The following is an 18,749-nucleotide window of genomic DNA, read 5'->3' on the forward strand; positions in this document are numbered from 1 at the left end:
ACATTTAGTCCCACCCCTTGTGGGGTACACAAAAAGTCCAATCAATTAAACTGACATCAACATGAATCCCCCCCCCCCTTTCCCAGGCTCTGTAGGGCTGTCCTCCCATTTTTGTGCAGAGAGGCTACCCAGGGCTTTCTCCATGGAGGACTGGCTCCACATTCAATGGTTCTTCTCCCCATTATGTCAGGGGGGCTTCCTGCACCTTTCCCAGTGGCCAGTAGGGGAACCCCAACCTTCCCTCAGCTCTAGGTTCAAGTTCAGGAACTCTGTGGTGAGCAGCTAAGGTCTTCACCCTCCAACTTCTTACCGCTGCCTCCTGGGGCTTCTCCCTGCCTTGGCCTTCCTTCAGGTCCCTTCTCAGAGTTCCTCCCTGGGATTAAGGTACAACTGCTTCTCTCTAGGCCCTTCCTTCACCCTAGCAACCACAGAGGAACTGCAGAGTTCTTCCTCTCTCTCACTGCGGCATCCTTCCTTCCTTTATGCCCACCCTCCACCTCCACCCCCATCTCGGTTGCTTCTTCAGGGGGGCTGGTCCAGCCCACAGGTGCAGCCAGGTGGCGTCATTGAGCTCACTAGCTCCAGTTAATCCCTACAGTGCCAGTGGTGGGGTATACACCTCATCACAGGTCTCTAGTTGCTACAGTAATATGAACGACAAATAATAATAGAGCCTGATCTTGCCTGGGCTGAGCACATCTGACTCAGTTGGTCCACTCCTCAGAGGTGTGCTAAGCAACCGCAACTCCCATTGGCTCCAGAATGTCTCAGGATGTGGTTTGTTGACTCAGTGGGTACTGAAGGACGTCAGTAACTTACATGAACTGCTTAGCGCATTTTAGGATTGGGACCATTATGGTTTATTCCATGTGTTTCTATTTTCTGAGTGCCCTATGGCTGGAGATAGAGCACTGAACAGCTGAATAAAATCTAGGCTGTGTTGTATCAGAGTACACGAGCAAGAGTGTTTTAACAAAATAAAGTGGCATCGGCCAAACCACTTTTTATAAAGCAAGTTCATGTTCCCATTTAACACTGCCATCCTACATAAAGCTTTCTCCCCACTGTCTTTACCCTCTTCAAAATACAGAGGATCCAACTGTCTCCTTGTATCAAAGAGGGCAGTCGTATGTTTCTGACAGCACTATAATTGGATTGTGTCCTTCAGTCTGTAGCAGAACATGTGGCTATTCACATTCTACCAAGAAAATAAAGGGCGACCGTAAGCACCTTCACCTCAGCCCTGTGTAATCCCTTCTGTAGATGTTAGGTGGAGAGAGACTGAACGTGGGGAAAACCTGATAATTATTTCAATGGGTTTTCAATGAGAAAGTCGATTTTGTTACATTCATTCATATCCCTTTGTAGCCAACAGCTAATAAAACAAGAAGCATGTGTTCTAATTAGGTTTGAATTCAGAAGAATAGGGATGTTTAGCCCACTGAGAAGCTTAGAAGTATTTAAATCATGAGACCCACTCAGACTCACAATCCAAAGCCACCCTTTACTAGGGTCCGTGCAGGCAGAAGAAGAATGCAGCATACTCCGCCGATGGTTTTTATTTAACAACTAGAACCTATTAAAATTAAACTAACTACGCTTTGTATTAATAGTATTGAGTGTAAGTTAATTTCAGCCACTGAATCTGTGATTGCATCCATTCAGTTGTTTCAAATATCATTGGGGGCAAACGATGGAGGAACCATTCTGTGATTTTGGACAAGATGCTGCGCTGGATTTTTCATTTTGGGGCCTGATGGATACTAATATCCAACTCCAACCTCAGCCAGAAAACGTCCTAGCTGACTGTTCTTCTCTGACAGGCCAATTCTCCCCTTGGCCCTCTTTTACTTGCCAGTCCATGTTCCTTGAAGATGCTCAGATATCGCTCAAAGATTTGGATGGACAAGCTCTGCAGCTGGAGGGAAGTGCTGAATTGGACAGCTCCTTGTTGATTCAACCAGAGACTAATAAGTCACATAAACATCACAGGCTAATTCCTGCTCCCCCATACAAGGTACAAAGACATGCAGCTAATATTAGGGAAAGGAAGAGGATGCTCAGTATCAACTCTGCCTTTGATGAACTCAGATGCCATGTACCAACTTTCCCCTATGAAAAGCGCCTCTCCAAAATCGACACACTTAGGCTGGCCATCGCCTACATTGCGCTGCTGAGCGATATCCTAATCTCAGGCTGCCACCCTAAATCCTATGTGGAACAATGCATGAAAAATGGATATAAAAGTCATAAAAATGCGATCTGGAACACCAGCGGTAAGTGGGCTGAGTTTGACTAGCAGAGCTCTTCGTTTTAGACTTTTAAAGTCCCATTTTTGTTGCAATGGTATTTACCAGTAAAAAAAAAAAAAAAAAAAAAAAACCTTTTTAAACATTCAACTGAATTCTGCTACCTTCTTCACAAACTATTCAGTTTACATGTAAATCGTTTTTAAAAGACCATGCATGTTTTAATGTAAAATCCCCCACTTTGTTTAGGTAATTTCTGTAATCAACTCTTTTCCCTTAATGTTTGAGAAATCATAAACCTAGTAATTTGTTCTGATTTCACAGGACGGGCTTCTCTCAAAGCTTTCGTTAGATATTTTGGTTAGCCTTTCAACATTTTTGGTTCTTTTAAAAATTCCGTACAAAACTGTTGTTTTAGCACAGATAGAAAATGACCTGTATACATTGGTCTGGGATATTTAGTGATCTTCTTTATTATAGTTATTTGGGACCTGTTTCAGCAAAGTACTTAAGCATCTGTAAGCACGAGTAGCCCGACTGAGGTCAATAAGATGACTCATGCTTGAAATTAGGCACCTACTAAAATATCTCCCTGAATCAGGGCCACTCAGAAGAGTCTGAGGAAAAGTTCACCACCAAGAATCAGCATTTACAACACAAAGCATATTCAAATACAAACTTCATTTAAAGTGCAAGTGCTTTTGCATCTAGCTTATAATTTACATGAAATAGAACCCTTTACGTTTTAAAGGGGACGATTGTTACTGCTTTCTGTTGCTGTTTTCATTAGTATGAATGATGTAGTAGGAATTATTGTATGAATGATTATGCTCTCAGTTGTACCACTGTAAATATGTTGTCACTCCACTGAAATCAGTGCAGGGGTCATATTTTCCAATGTGCCTAGGTGATTTAGGAGCCTAAACCCAGACATTACCTAGGTATGTACAGCCAGATTTTTAATTTTTTTAAATATTTAGGTGGCTAAAGATGAAGAAAATTGGGATTTTCAAATGCACCTAGGCAGAACCAATGGGAGTTAAGCAGCAAGTTGCTTCTGAAAAATCACATAGATGCCTATTTGCATCTTTTGGCACCCAAATACTTTAAAAAAAAAAATCTGTTCCCAGCGAACCTAAGATCTATTGACTGTCAGTGGGACTTAGGTTCCTAAGTGCCTACATTGTTTTTTAAAAGGGGGGTGGGCAGCTTTTGAAAAGCATAACATGGATTCAGAAAAATCATTGCAACAAAACATTTCCCTTTCATCCTAGAAAGCAGATATGTCATAAGCACAGACACTGCAAAAAGAAATCAGCCACTTACTTTAAGGAAAATAGTCTTATATGTTAATTGACTCTTTTTACCTTTTCCTATTAGTTTCGCCAACTGCAGGATAATGGTTTTAAAAATAAATCACAATATGCCATTTAACACCCTGCTCTCTTTTGTATACACTACAACACTTATGACTGGATCCCAGCTGACTCTACCTTTGGCTTTTGTGAACCAACAGTTGTTAAAACAACACAAGCAGGTTTCACTGGCATCTCCTCTTTGTTATGCCTTTAGTTAACTAATATTTCTGAATGGCTGTGCTAGGACTGAGTTGGGTGAAAGAAGCTGCTTTTCTGAAGAGGCTGAATGGTTGACTTGTTAAACACTTATTGAAATGTATTTAAATCAGTGTATTTTTCTTTATTTTGTTTTCTTTTTTCGCTTCTGCTCTCTGTAGATCTGACAGCCCGCCTCTCCTGGATAAAATGGAATTAAGAAATACTCAGAACAAAAAGAGGACTGTTTAAATACACTCCATTGCAAAGCCTGATGACCTGATTGCTGGAGTACCGGCTGTTAAATTCTCACTACTGCAAGCAAAAGTATTGGCTCTTGTAACTTTTATTACCGTTACAGGCTTGTCTTCTCTTCATTTCCCCCCCGTTGCCCATCTTTTTGATAATTTCTAACATATTAACCCCATGCTGTTTAAGGGCTTCTGCTTTATAAAGTATTTCTCCAGATTTTCTGACGTAGGTAGTTTCTGGAGTCTTTCTTCTGTACAAGGTCTCCTCTTGTATGAAAATTAAAATAGAATTGAAACCATTCCTTGGGATTTTCAAAGCTGATCTGAATACCCGGTTCTCATTAAGATTAATAGAAATTGATGATGAAGCTGCTGGGGCACTGAACCCACGGCCAAGCTGACTCACCAATAGCGTCTCATTGCTTCTTTGTACTCCCCAATTGATCTGTATCTATCTGTTGTCTCTGGTCTTGCATTTAGATTGTAAGCTCTTTGAGGCACAGACCATCTTTTTGTTCTTCATGAAGGAATCCTGGTCCATGAGAGAGCTCGTAGGTGTGACAGTTATACAAATAATAATATGTACTCGAATCCCATTAGGCAGCAAGGAAAATCCCACTCAGAGTCAAGAGAAAAGTATAATTTATCAGACTTGCTGTCTTGTTTCAAAATGTATTTGCAAGCGTTTCAAAAAGGGATTTTTGGGAGGCCCAACTTGACACACCTAGAGAATCCTGATACTTAAAGGGCAGGTGCTTAGCATTTCCTGAGTATTCAGCTCATTGCAGGTGTCTCAAGTTGAACACCCAAAAACTGGCACCCAACATTACTAGTCACTTTGGACAATCTTGTCCTATGTCAAATTATTAAGGCTGGGATCTTCAAAGGGGCTGATTTTCAACAGGATTTGGATGCCCCTCTAAATGTCAGCCTAACTGCTTCCACAGATGTAGAGAGCACACTCTTGCTCTAGCCTTGTTGGTCCCAAGATATGAGGAGACAACAAAGTGGGTGAGGAATATCTTTTAGTGGATCAACTTCTATTGGTGAAAGAGGCAAGCTTTTGATCTTACACAGAGCTCACGAAGAAGAGCTCATATGGAACTCATCTGCAAACTTGACACAATCAAACTGGGTCTGAATAGGGACTTGGAATGGTTATCTCACTACAAATAGTAACTGTCACTGTTCACACATCCTCATCCTCTAATCAACGGTTGTGAATACGCCTCATCTACTCTAACTGAATGGATTTTGCTAACACCTACCCTCCCTATTGTTGTTCCTTACCCTTGGATGTACATATATACCCGCTATCTGATTTCTATTTCTTGCATCTGACGAAGTGGGTTGCAGCCCACGAAAGCTTATGCCTGCAGAAATTAAAATTGTTAGTCTTTAAAGTGCTACAGGACTCTCGTTTTTCCCTTACCAACCTTGTCTCTCTACAGATGTCATAAACCAATATTGACTATTTTGATTAAAAATGTTTTTTTTTCTTAATGTTTAAAAGGTGAGATTTTCAAAAGCACAGCATATTAGACTAATTCTGCTCTCAATGAAACCGACAGGACTTTCACCATTAATTTCAGTGGCAACAGTTAGGACAATGCTGAATGCTTCTGAAATTCCCACTCTACAAGAATATGGAGAAGCATCGCTGTGTATTTAGACTTGTTCTTGATAAATATTTATTGAAAAGTCATTTCCATGCAGTAGGTGTCTTATAACTGGGGTTATTCTTTGGCCATTCATATCATCATGAAAAAAATTATTTGAATAAATAATTAATTGTTTTTGCAACCATTTCTGGACTTGTGTGTGTGTGTGTGACCGTTGTATGTGACAATGACTAAATGGCAAGTGCACATTTTCATGCGTGTTTTTGCTGTCAAGTATATATATACACAAAGGTTTGGGATTTCTTTGTAGTTTGTGGCAAGAGCTATAAGACATTTCACACTCATATGAGACGTCCATCTATGATGTTGCTCTCCTTTTGCTTGTATATGCATTATTACTGCACTCCTTAACAAGTAAAATGCTAGACCCCTTCTCATGTGAGGATTGCACGTAAGAACTTTTTTGAAGCCCTGAGTAAGTCAGGCTGATCTCTCAAGCCTCTTGTGATGAAGCATGAGCCAGAGGGTATGAAGCTGGCTGCAGAGTCTGGAGAGGTGGATTCTCTTCCTGGTTCTACTGGTAGGTGACCTTGGGCAGGTCATTTCCTCTCTCGATGCCTCTGCTTTCCCTTTGTCTATTTAGACTAATCTCTTCACAGCTGCAAATGTCTCTCTGTATATGTGTGTACAGCACCTAGCACAGTGGTAACCATGGCAGCTAATTGTGCTTTGTCTTTGCAAGAGGCCTATCTTGGCCTTTCAGAAACAGGTACAGTACGCTGTTATTTTCTGAGAGGATTCCACTCCCTTGCCAAGTCTATGCAACCACTCCGGCAAATCAGTTCTCTGTACAACAGTGCATCCTAGAGTGCATTGTCTCACAAGCTGCTGGTGCCACTCTGTGTCCTCCTAGCACTTTCCCCGCTACTGAGGCACTGTGGGACAGCTGCCCAGGTTTTCCCAGCATGCACTGCAATCTGTAATTGAGCCCCCTCGCTGGACTGACCACAAACTAAACACAGCTCAGATTAACTCATTTTTAGAGCAGGGAATCTCCTCTATCAGAAGCAAATAACAGCCTTCCACTGGCCTTCCCTCAGTGAACAAAGTGCCAGCAGACTTATCCGGACAGACAATGCCCGGGGCTTCATCTGTTATTAAATCCTGGGTAGGAGAACCTTGATTAGCCATTAGCCTTTGTATTAAATGTCCTGACATGAAGGATGGGCTCCCCGTATGCCAAAGCCATGCGTGAGGCCCGCAGGATAGCTAGCAGGTATTGGACTACAGGCCTATGGCTGAGAAATGCTAAATCGTCCCTGTAACAAAGTCTCTCATTCAAGGCACAAAGAATGGGCAGCAGTGCAGTGAAAACAGAGCCAAACGCTGTGTGCTGCATGAACTGGGCTAGTCTGAGTGCTGTCACCCTCCTTGCGGCAGGAGCTTGCCGGCGGGAGTCTTGCCTTTCACAGTCTCAGCTTCCTCGCCCACTTGCTGTTGGCGCGTCGGCCCTGGGGCCAACGGAAATAGAAACAGCACTGTAACAGGGTTTGACTCACCACCGTAGTGCCTCCTGCTGGCCATCTGGAGACTCAGCTCTCCACTGGGCAGACGCCCCTTTCTGTGGTTGTCTCGCCCGCCGTCCTGTCTCTGCTGGACCCTCCTTCTCATGACTTGGCCCTCCGGTCGGGTCCCAATCCGTATTCCTCTCCCTTCCGGGGGATCCTGCAGTCCATTCTAGCCACTTCCCGTCATGGCCACTGCAGTCCTGCCACCACTCCAATGGCAATCAAGGACAGGGGATCCAGGCCCGCCCCCTACTCCAGGTCCTGGCCCAGGGACCCTATGGAGGACAGCCTTTCACTGCGTCTCCCCGCCAACTCCTCAGTGGATTTCCCTGGGCCACTTCCCTGCAGCCCCAGCACCTTCCCCACCCTTACTTCAAGGTGTTATCCATCCTACCTCTTCAAGTTCCAGGGAGTCACTCCCCTTGCTGTGCTCTGCAGCTCCCTTTTATATAGGCCTGTTGGGCCCTGATTGGCTGCCATGCAGCCCCTTCCTATGGGCTACCTTTCCTGCAGCTTCCCCAAGGGACTCTTAACCTTTTCCAGGCCAGTGAGGGGCAGGTGCCCCACCACAGGCATCACTTCTGCCCTATGATTCTCTGTTATGCTCTGTACCATCGTCATTGTAATAATATCAATCCTCATCATAAATAGAGGAAAAGCCACATTTCATCCAGTGTTCAAAACACTTTACAAAGGTGGGAAAGTGTTATTATCCACATGTCCCAGATGGGGAAACTGAGGCACAAGATGGTGATTTGCCCAACCTTACCCAGCAGGTCAGTGGCTTAGATAGAACCCAGGTCTCCCAGCTTCCGGGAACATGCCCTGGATGAACAAGTCAATCCAGCAGCAGCGGCTGCAGCCACTGCCAATACTATTCCCATCATGCATGCTTTTCATGCTAAAGCCACGCACTGACCCTCTCACACCTTGGCACAGCCCAATCTCACAGCTCATCCAGGAGTTAAGACAGCAGTTTTAACTGGGGAGAGTTAAGGATGCCATTTGCTGTACCCCTGGTATCTGGATTAGCCTGAATTCCATGCATGTGTGCCCCGTGTCTTTAACAGTCCATTGTAGCATCTGCCCTCCCTCACAGTGTGTTAACATCTAGATCACTTGCTGCCTCCTTCCCTCCCTGCTATGGCTGGGCTTCTCCTCCAGGTGGTGGGTCCACCAGGACCCCTGCATCTGCCTGGCTTAATATGACCTCCTTCAGCAAACATATTCTTATGGATACAGATTTCTACAGCACACAGAATTTGTGGACAAGATATTGCTCAACCATGGTACACAACTAATCCCAGCTGAGAGTAATTTAGACCCACCTCCACAGAGTGCAAGTGCATGCTGGAACTGCACGCTGCATTGCCGCGCCACTTGCTGGAGCTAAATGGGGTCTCCACCACATGCTTATGGAGCATGATCCAGGAACACTAGGCCACCAGCAGCGAATCTGGATGGAGGATGCCTCCTTGTAAATGCATTTTAGGTGAACTCGGTGAAATCATCATTGACACAAGTTTTCACTGCTATGTATATTTGCTAGGATTTCCATGTCTCATTTTCTGAAGCAGGACTTTCTACGCTGACCTGTTGGCCTCCTGTGGAATGGCATCAGGACATCAGATTGCAATCCAAGTAATTTCTCAAGCTAAGCTCTAAACTCTGCTCTAGGAATTATTTTGGGGCAGGTCTCTGACCAGGTCTCTGATCATTGTGGCTGACACCAATTACCGCATGGATAACGCTCCCCAGAGCTCACCACAGAGTCTCCTGGGGGCTGTCATGGTGATAGACTGTCCCAGGCAGCTATTGATGCCACACACGCAGCTAGACACACTCTGGATCTGGTTTTTAAGATGGGACTGGGTTGTGTGCTGTGGGGGTGCTCCCTTGGCCGTGAGCCAACCACCACACCCTGTATTAGGTCAGGGCACGCCTTGCCCCTTCTCAACAACTGACCTCAGTGGTCGATGGAACCAGGCTGATTTCACTCAATCAGCAGTCTGATGGGAAGTTAAAACAACCTGGGGTCTGATTATCCATAAGGTGCCTCCCCAGTGCCCTTTTCCTCAGCCTCCGAGGTCACCTTGCTATACAGGTCGCCTGAGAAGGATGGAGCAGAAAGGAAGATGGCTGGTGCATGGAAAGTCCCTGTCTGAGCCTGGTCAGTCAGGACACAGAGGTTTCAATCTCACAGGCAGCAGCTGTGCAGGAAGATAAGAAGGGGCTCGTTTGTTTCCAGCATGGCATCCCCAACTTTCTGATTAGTGGGCTGGCATTGAATGTGTTGAATCCTCACAGCCTCTAGGGTTTCACAACTGTGAGGAGTTTTCCAGGTGCTTTGCAGAAGCAATTGCTTGAGTTTGGACAGAAAGGGACAAAGGCAGGGAGTTCTCAGCCAGGATACCGGCCAGCATCCCTCAGTGAGGTGCTGGGGGAATGTCGGGCTACTGCCTGGAGGCTGAAGTCCTGGCCCTCCTGCTGGGAAGTATCCACTGGCAAGTCAGCAGACATGTTGTTGGAAAAGATTGCCAGGGCCTCTGTAGGAAGGTGCTGTGGCCTTCCCCAGAGTCTGGACCCAAGGAAAGGCCGCAGCAACACGGCTGGACCGAAACAGACCCATCAGGCAAGTCTGCCTGGCAACAGAAAGGCCGGGCTGTGACAAGGACTGCCCGGCCAGCCCAATCAGCAACAGTGGAGTGGAGCCTCTACAGGAAGGGGCAGTATAAAAGACAGGTCCCGGAGCTCAGTAGGGAGAAGACTGCTGTTGGAGGCAGATGTGCTGCCCTGCTGGCTGAGGCCTAGGCTTGATTGGAGCCAACGTGACACCAGGGCTACTCGCTTCCCAGAGCCGAGACCCCAACAGTTCCCCGACCGACCCAGGCCCAGAGACTGGGTAGGGCCTCTGGGCCCCGGGGGCTGGACCTGGCCACCAGGCCCCAGCAACTGGTCTGAGCTACCTGACCCTCAGGACTGGACCGAGGCCCCCGAACAACCCAGATGGGAGATACCCCCTGAGGCTGGATGAGGTCTGGAAGAGCTGCCTGCCGCTGAGACCCCAGAGGCTGGGCAGGACCTGGACGAGTTGCCCGATGCTTAAGTGTCCCAGAAGCCCTGTGACCTGGAGGAGCTGCCCTCTGCAGAGGAGCTCCCTGCCCTGCCGCCGGTGGACGAGGAGGGACTGGCAGGACTACCACGGGCTGAGGAACCCCGCAACCCTGAGGACCCGGGCATTACAGGTACCTGGGGATACGGGGAGGAAGTGGCCCAGGGACAGCCATAGTCAGTGGCTGAGACAGGAGCAAGCCGCATTGGTGTGTTGTGGCGGGAACCCCGCCAACTCAGCGGCAAAGCCCCTTGCTGCTGCTAGGGCCCTGGGCTGGGACACAGTGGAGACGGGTGGGCCTGCGTCCCCCTCCCTCCTTCCCTAGCCACGCCAGGAAAGCATACTCTTCCCTGCTGTTACAGATAGCAGGTCCACTACTTGCGTCCACTACTTGCCTAGGGACCGGGGCATTGAACTACTTGCTCGCCCGCCCTGCCTAAGGGCCAGGGCGATAGACTAATTGCTGGCCTGCTCTGCTTAAGGCCGGGACCACCGGCTATACGTTGCCCACCCTGCCCAAGGGCTAGGGCTAAGACCCGCTCACGAGTGCTAACTGTTCCCCATTTAGGAAGGTGCTGTGGCCTTCCCCGTAGTCTGAACCCAAGGAAGGGCTGCAGCAACCCGGCCGGATTGGATGGCCATCCAACAGCCTCTGTTTGGCAGAGGAAGATGCCACCTTTTTGCAGGAAGTTAGGGTTAGAAAGAAACCATCCCTTGATTCTGCCTGTCTCACTCAGTATCGCCCAGTCTCTGATTTCCTCCACTGAGGAAGGGTCCAGAGAAGGCAGCAGTGAAGCCACATGGACAATATTTGAATTTCTCTGATTCCACCAACCATAGTCCATCAGCCCTTTAGGCCTCAGCGTGGCACAGATGTGGCACAGTTTCATGCCGGTCCCGGATGAGAAACGCCTTCTCACTGACCTCGTTAGACCTGCCAGCTGTCATTGCTACGAGTACGGCAACTGGCATGGCGGCTGTTCCTTCCCATGGTGGCTCACCTCTGCCAAAGGCCCTGTCTTGCCAAGTACCACTAGGTTCCACTCTGGCCCATCCCTTCATCTGTGAGGTGGCTGGTGGAGGCAAGGAGGCAAAATGGGCGGTGGTGTCTCCAATACACAGATTGTGGGAAAATGCCCGCTCTGTGTCTCTGGTTCATTGGACCCAGATGAGCCTCTGTCCAGGTGCGACTGAGGTTAAACTGGCGAAATGCATGGAGCTTCCTGAGGAACTGGCAGATTGAATATCATCTCCACCCATTGGAGGAGTTTGCTGCTGTTTGTTATCCACCTTTGCAGCCCAGGGTCCTGTTGGCTCCATGGCTGCTCCTGGACGAGCAGGTAGTTGCAGTGTTCCAAGCAGAATTTCAACCTTTGCACTTGGCTGGGAGGCGACAACTCTTCCTCTCAGATGCAGAACTCTGCCGTGGTGCCCTTCCTTGTCACTTCTAGCCTGGAGCACTGCAAGTTAGCTTGCTTGGACCTCAGTGTGTGCTTAAAAGAGGAACAACAAAGATGAATGATCAAAGTCTGTGAGAGAATCTGTGAAGAAAAAAAAATCATCACACTTTTTGCACATGGAAAGAAAAAACTACTGAAAGATTTTCTCTGAATTGCAGTGTGGGTCCAAATCCAGTTGCCAGCACTGCCCTCTTGTGGTAAAAGGAGAAAGTGCTCTCTTGTTGATGAGAAACAAACACAAAGCGAAAAGTTCCAGTGATTCACTACACAGGACCAAAATTCCTCAGCTGGAGACTTGCAAATTTGTGAAAAGTGTTTTGTGTCCAAAAAATAAAACAAATAAAATATATGGTTATCTGCCTGTAATTAGACAGAGAAACGTGTATGTGTGTATGTGAATGTGGATATGGATATGGCTATAGATATGGATAAAAATATTATTATGTTTATGGTGTGTGTGTGCCCGCACATATAGATATATCTAATTGCAAAGCGATAACCATAAGTTTGTATGCTTTGTCTTTCTAATGCAAGACACTTTGTGTTAAAAGAACACAGAGGTTACAAAGTCAAGCATTCAAAAGGTAGGAAATGCCAGAGTGAAAGTTGTCTGTGCAACTTTTATTTGGCCCCCTTGCATGTATGCAGTATGATACAGTCTTTAATTCCATGATCACAAACTATTTATTTCACAAGACCCCGAACTCACTGAGTGCAAAGCATAGATGCTCACTTAATGAGCAGCTGTTGAGTATTTTTATCTTGTTGTTCAGTGCGTGGCCCTGGGACATATTTACTGCTCACTTTTCAAACCCTGCTCTGAAATACAAAATTATTGATTCCTCCTGGGCTTTTCTATGGTGCTCATCACTTTGGCAACTGTGTACTTCACAAATATTAATGAACTTAACTTCACTGCACCCCCATCAGCCTTGGGAAACTGAGGCTTATGGGAAATTGAGGCACAAAGATGGCCACAAGCATCCACTAAGCATAGGTGTTCTTCAGACACCAGTCTCATTCACTACACAACCTTGATTCACTCCCAGATCAGTCTATCCTATAGCTTGTCCTTCATTTCATTCTCACCAATGTTTCAACTGTTTTTGCTGAAACTTACTGAAAATATTTAGCCTGAGACAGATATCCAGCATGGAAAGTTTCAGCCAAAACGGTTACAACTTAGCAAAGTTATAAGCAACTGAAAACAGGGTATTATAATGGAAAGTTACCAGCTCCATCTATAATGTGTGTGTATGCAGGTGCATCTATCTCTATCTAATTACAGATAGAGACCACATATATGGGATATAGAGGTGGGGAAAAGAGGGAGAGATTGTATTTTTTAGTTCATACTTATATAGGAGATATATATTTATTATTATTATTGGAGTTGAAGAATGGGTGAGGATTCTGTCAAGGTTTTCATGAGCAACTGTAACCTCTTACTCTTCATATGTTTCAATGCAACTTTCTAATTATTTTCTTTCTTGCCCGGAGCTCTAATGATCTGTATTATCAGGTGGCTAGACTCAAGTTTTTATCAGAGGATCCTTTTGGAGTGAAAGATTTCAATTCTGATTCCTCATTAGACATTTTTTATTTTAGCAAGACTCCTTACAATGGAATCTGACCACCTAAAATAAAATAAAATATACTAATTTTGGCAGCAGAAGAGATATTTTCCAAGTTAACATTTACCCAGATCTCTGGAGGAAAACAAAACTAAATTAACTAGAATAATTATTAGACAATATAGCACTAGACCCAGTTACTGAGCTAACCTGAGACTTGGTTGTAAACCAATTTTAAATTTTCCCTTATTTATGCTCATTACATTTTGACCCCATTTCCCCCTTTCTAACAAGGTTTTGATTTGTGTCTTCCTTAATGAAAAGTTCCAGAGGGGTAGCCGTGGTTAGTCTGTATATAGCAAAAACAACAAGGGTCCTGTAGCACCTTAAAGACTAACAAATTTCTGCGGGCATAAGCTTCCGTGGGCTGCAATCCACTTAGTCAGATACAAGTTGCAAGATGCATCTGACGAAGTGGGTTGCAGCCAACGAAAGCTTATGCCCGCAGAAATTTATTAGTCTTTAAGGTGCTACAGGACTCTCGTTGTTTTTGTCTTCCTTAAGTTTACCTTTCTTTACACTGATGGCTTTGTCCAACATGCAGGATACACTCTGGAGGGATTGGTAATGATCAATAAATTGCTGCTGCTCTTCTCCACCTCTTTCCTCTGGAAAAGAAATCCAGCCTCCTTTACCCCATTCAGGAGTCTCAGCTGATGCAGTTAGACCTGCACCTGCAATGGCAATGGCTAGCTAAATGAGCCCAGAGAACACCTTCCCCGATGCATCTTTCATTAGAATTCTTTGCATTTGTATTTTCAAACTCACCAGCTGGCTTGCAGTGCCACGGTGGTGATCCTGCTTTTTAAATCACATTCTTTTCATTACATATCCAATATTATTCTTACTTTTAAAGTGATCCACATCCCACCGAACTCAATGAGAAGACACCCATTGCTGTCAAAGCACTAAACCCACTAAAATACTTTGGGACACTGATTCAGGAAAGCATTTTACTTATGCCTCATTAGCTTTACTGGGACGTAAGCCTATACTTATAGTTAAGAATAAGAATATGCTTAAGTGCTTTCCAGAATTGAGGCTTCTACAGGGAAAGTATTGTTGCCTCAAGTACAGTGGCTTATTAAGTATCATTTTATTTTAAAATCTCATTATTTAAAAGCATTTCACACTTTTAATCAGTCCCTGTCAGCAATTCAATTCCAGATACTCTATCTGTTTCTAATACTGCTTATTCCTGCCTTTGCTGTGATTACTGACTGTGATTTATGCACAAATGCAATGGTATGAACACACAAGACTTAAAAACATTGTAGAGGTCCAACAGAACGGCAGCCTGCACATCAAATCTGTTTCAGAAACAGAACATGTCAGTCAGTAAATGATTTTTTCCTTTCCACATTATCCGCTTTTATTGACTCAAGTCTTCATGGCCTGGAAAGGTTAGCAGATTATGCAGAGAATGTCAAGGGAAAATATTCATATTTGGGGTAAATCCTTATAACATGCAACTCTGGCCTCACACTGAAGTTGAGCAACTTCACAAAATGAAAGTAATGCACACTTGGTATGTTACCAATGAACTGATTCAATAAAGTTAAAACAAAAAGTGATCCAACAATCCTGTCAAACTGGGAAATTAAATCAGTGAAAGACGCTTGGCCACATTTTAAAAATGTTAGTAATAGAACGAATAGGTTAGATGTGACCAGTTTTAGACATGTTTAAATATATGCATACCAAATGTGTCCTTCTTTGATAAACTGCATACTATCAAATTTATTTGTTGTTAAAAACTTTCTCTGTCAATCCTGTAATTTACTGATGCTCATAATATGAACAATTTTGTAGTTAACAGAATTTGTTTTCATTATCTTTTGGTTTATAGATATTTTAAATGGTAAAAATGTTTACCACGTGGAGGGTCTAATAGTCTACTTCTGAGAACAGTTAATAAAATATTTTTAAAAGAATGAGAGAGTTTGTAACTTATATAAATATTGAGTTTTTCAAACTAATAAAGAATTCAGTTAAACCACACAGAAGAATATTTAGTGAACTCACCTAAATCCAAAACATTCTTTGCTATCATAGCAATTTTGTATAAGTATCTTTTAAGCCACTTTCTGTCACTGCTCGAATAAATTAAAGACCCTCCATAAATTGCGAGAGAAGTGATTTTTGGCTTAATTTCATTTGGCAATTTCTGTTACTTTGCCGCTGATTGCTAGCACACGTCTTAGCTACAGATTTTTCCCTGCTTTGCGGGCAGCTCTTCTCAGTGCAGATCTTTCTGGGGGAATTTCATAGTTCTCGGCTGAGCCGTTCTGCCTCAGCAGCTCAGAAAGACTACAATGTCCAATGTCCTCCAATAAAAATAGTACCAGAGCTGATCAACGAATTTCAATCTTGAATGAAAAACGCCTCTGCCAAGTTTCATAAACTCATCCAGATGTTTTCGAAGGGCAAGGATCTTGTTCTTCTTAACTAAAAGATATAGAAAATAAAAAACCTGGTTTTAATAAACAGCAGAAAAAATGGGACTTTATTTTTTCAAGCCTCTCTGTTGTGGAGAATTTATTTGCCCTTGTATTTTTGGAATGCGGTGAATATTAGTCTAAATCAAATAAATACTTATATGTACTTGCAGAGAGAACTCAGCACACATTTATATTTATATATTGATCCACACAAAGGCACACAGAGGGCCAAATCCTAAGCTGCGGAAGCTCTGGCTCCTTTAGGCTAAGTACATATTGGTGGCTGTTGTACGGTGCCTGTGTTTATAAGGGAAAATATTCACACAAACGCTCAGGAGCAAACAGTTCTCATTCACATTGAGCCTTTATTATATAGCCTCAGGAATATGCAGTGTTGTGTTACTGTCACTGCAGCTTTTAATACATTTCTAGAGATTTATTATTGTAGTAACGGGTTTTATTCTTCTCATTCTGTCACTGTTTTACCCCTGCCCCAGCAAAGGCCTGTTTATGGTGCAGTCTGTTATTCCACAGAACAACTTCAATGAGCCAAAGCCCAACAAGGTTCATAGAAAGACTCCCCTTGACTCCAGTGTGCTTCCAATCAGATCAGAACCTCACTGCGAACACCGCCATTTTGCATACATTATAGTGTATTGAAATATAACTCCAGACTTACTTTCTGCTACACTTACCACAGCAGAGTTTTCTCTAAAAGACAGAAAGGCTATCCAATTATATGCTTTATATTTTAGACTGCATTTTTTTGTTGTTTTTAACAACCTTGCTCTTGAAGCTATTATGCATTTCATGTGGTTAATAGGTTATCTGGCTGGGCTTAAAAATAGAGAGACAGGGCGAGTGTAGCATGATAACTAGTCTCTCACCAACAAAAGTTGATCTTATAAAAGATTACCTCACCCACTTCATTGATGTAATATTCTACAACACTTAACAAAATAGACACGACAGGATATTTTTTGTGTTTCCCTTTATTAGGCCTAATTCTCCCCTCACTTCCAGTGATGTAAATCTGAAGTAAACCCATTGAAGCAATGGAGTTATACCAGTGTAAAACTGGAGAATCAGTTCCATTATAGTTTGCATCGAGAGGTCATGAAAGTCTGTTACATATTTATCCTCCATTGTGTATCTGAATGGATGGTTGGATTTTCCAAACAGCCTAAATGATTTAGGAGTACAAGTCTCATTGGTTTTCACTCAGACTTGCGCTCCCAAGTCACTTAGGATCTTTAGAAAAACCCATGCAATTTCTTAAGCACTTTATGTATTTGCCAACTATGCCATTTGTAACATCTGTGAAGCTGCTACTGTATTTTGAGGGAAAGTGAGTTTATGAACTTGTCTGGATTGATTAGTAGGGTTAAGACTCTGGGCTGGTTTCCAACAGAATGGCATTTCAATCCAAGACCATGCCTGCTTGTAAAATACTGCAGGTGTGTTTACTGTAATCAGCTCTAGCCAAAAAAAAAAAAACCTGATCGAGGGGTTTTAAATATAATTATTATGGTTGCCACTCCTCCCTTTAACCACTACCTCATTGTTTAATATAATCAAGAAGTTAAATAAACAAAGGTTAAATCTTTTAAATTATATATATTTTCTATTTGGAAACATGCACTATTTCTAGTCAATGCAAAAGAATTTCATTTCATTACACTGCTACCTGGCATCTGTTCCCTTTTGCATTATGAATTATTTTTTAATACAAATAGATTTGTTTTGGAGGAAGTCTCGATCGCATATTTTTCTTGGATTTATTCACCTGCTTCAGCTGACTAGATCTGATCAGCAACTTCTAAACGTGCCCTTTCCCTCCCCTCCTTTTAAACAGTACCTCAAAGCTATTCAATTTATTTTTATTAAATATTGTGTTTAAACAGTAAATAATAATAATAATAATACTTTAAACTGTTATCGTGTCTTTCAACTGAAAATCTCCAAGAGCTTTACAAAATTATTTCCCACATCAAATGAAAGAAAGTGTTCAAAGAACATGCCTGATTTTTTCTTATTCTTCCAAACTGTACATTAGAAATGAGCCTCAATTACAATACCTGGGTGAAACTCTCCCACACTGCAGGAAAGCTACGTAGGAGATCTTCATAGCCTGATGCAGTTTCTATAATGGGTCAAAGCAAAAATCTGAATCCAAACGCCTCTGAATTTTCAGTCAATGCAGATACAGCTCAGGATCTGCAACTGAGTCCTATCGTAGCATATACTGGGGTGGCCAAACTTATTGACCTTCCGAGATCCCCTTCCCCACTAGGCAGAATCCTCTAGCCCCACCACCCTGCTGAAGGACAGAAGCCCTGAGCTCCCTATCCCCACCTGGTGGGCAGACGGGGAGGGGGGGCCCACAGCAGGGTCTGCGAGCCACACTTTAACTGTAAGAGACTTGCATGCAGCTCACAAGCCACGGTTTGGCCACCCCTGGCTTATATCATTCCCACCCTTTAGGAATATCAGTTTCTTTATTTAAAACTGAAGTTTAGTTAAAACTCACAATGTTTATAAGGGCAACATTGGAATCAACATAGCCATTCTATCTACCTCTTTCTTCTCCTTCTTCTTCTTCTTTGCATTTATCCATCAAATGGAGGTCTGAGTGCTGAGTCCTGTCCTTCCAAAGTGCTCTGTTCAGGTCACCCTCTCGTCATCCAGCCATCCAAATTAGGAATAGCTCCATTGCTTATACAGTTCTAAAATTATATATATACAGTATGATATATTATATATAATATTTTATATGGACAACTTATATTTATGTTACTATATTTATACTAATAGATAGTGAAAGTATCAGTGTAGATACCTATTTCATTCATTCCTTAT

Source organism: Emydura macquarii, unplaced genomic scaffold (genome assembly GCF_026122565.2).
Source record: "Emydura macquarii macquarii isolate MOO-44397 ecotype Brisbane River unplaced genomic scaffold, CSIRO-AGI_Emac_v2 contig_1253, whole genome shotgun sequence".
Lineage (NCBI taxonomy): Eukaryota > Metazoa > Chordata > Testudines > Chelidae > Emydura > Emydura macquarii.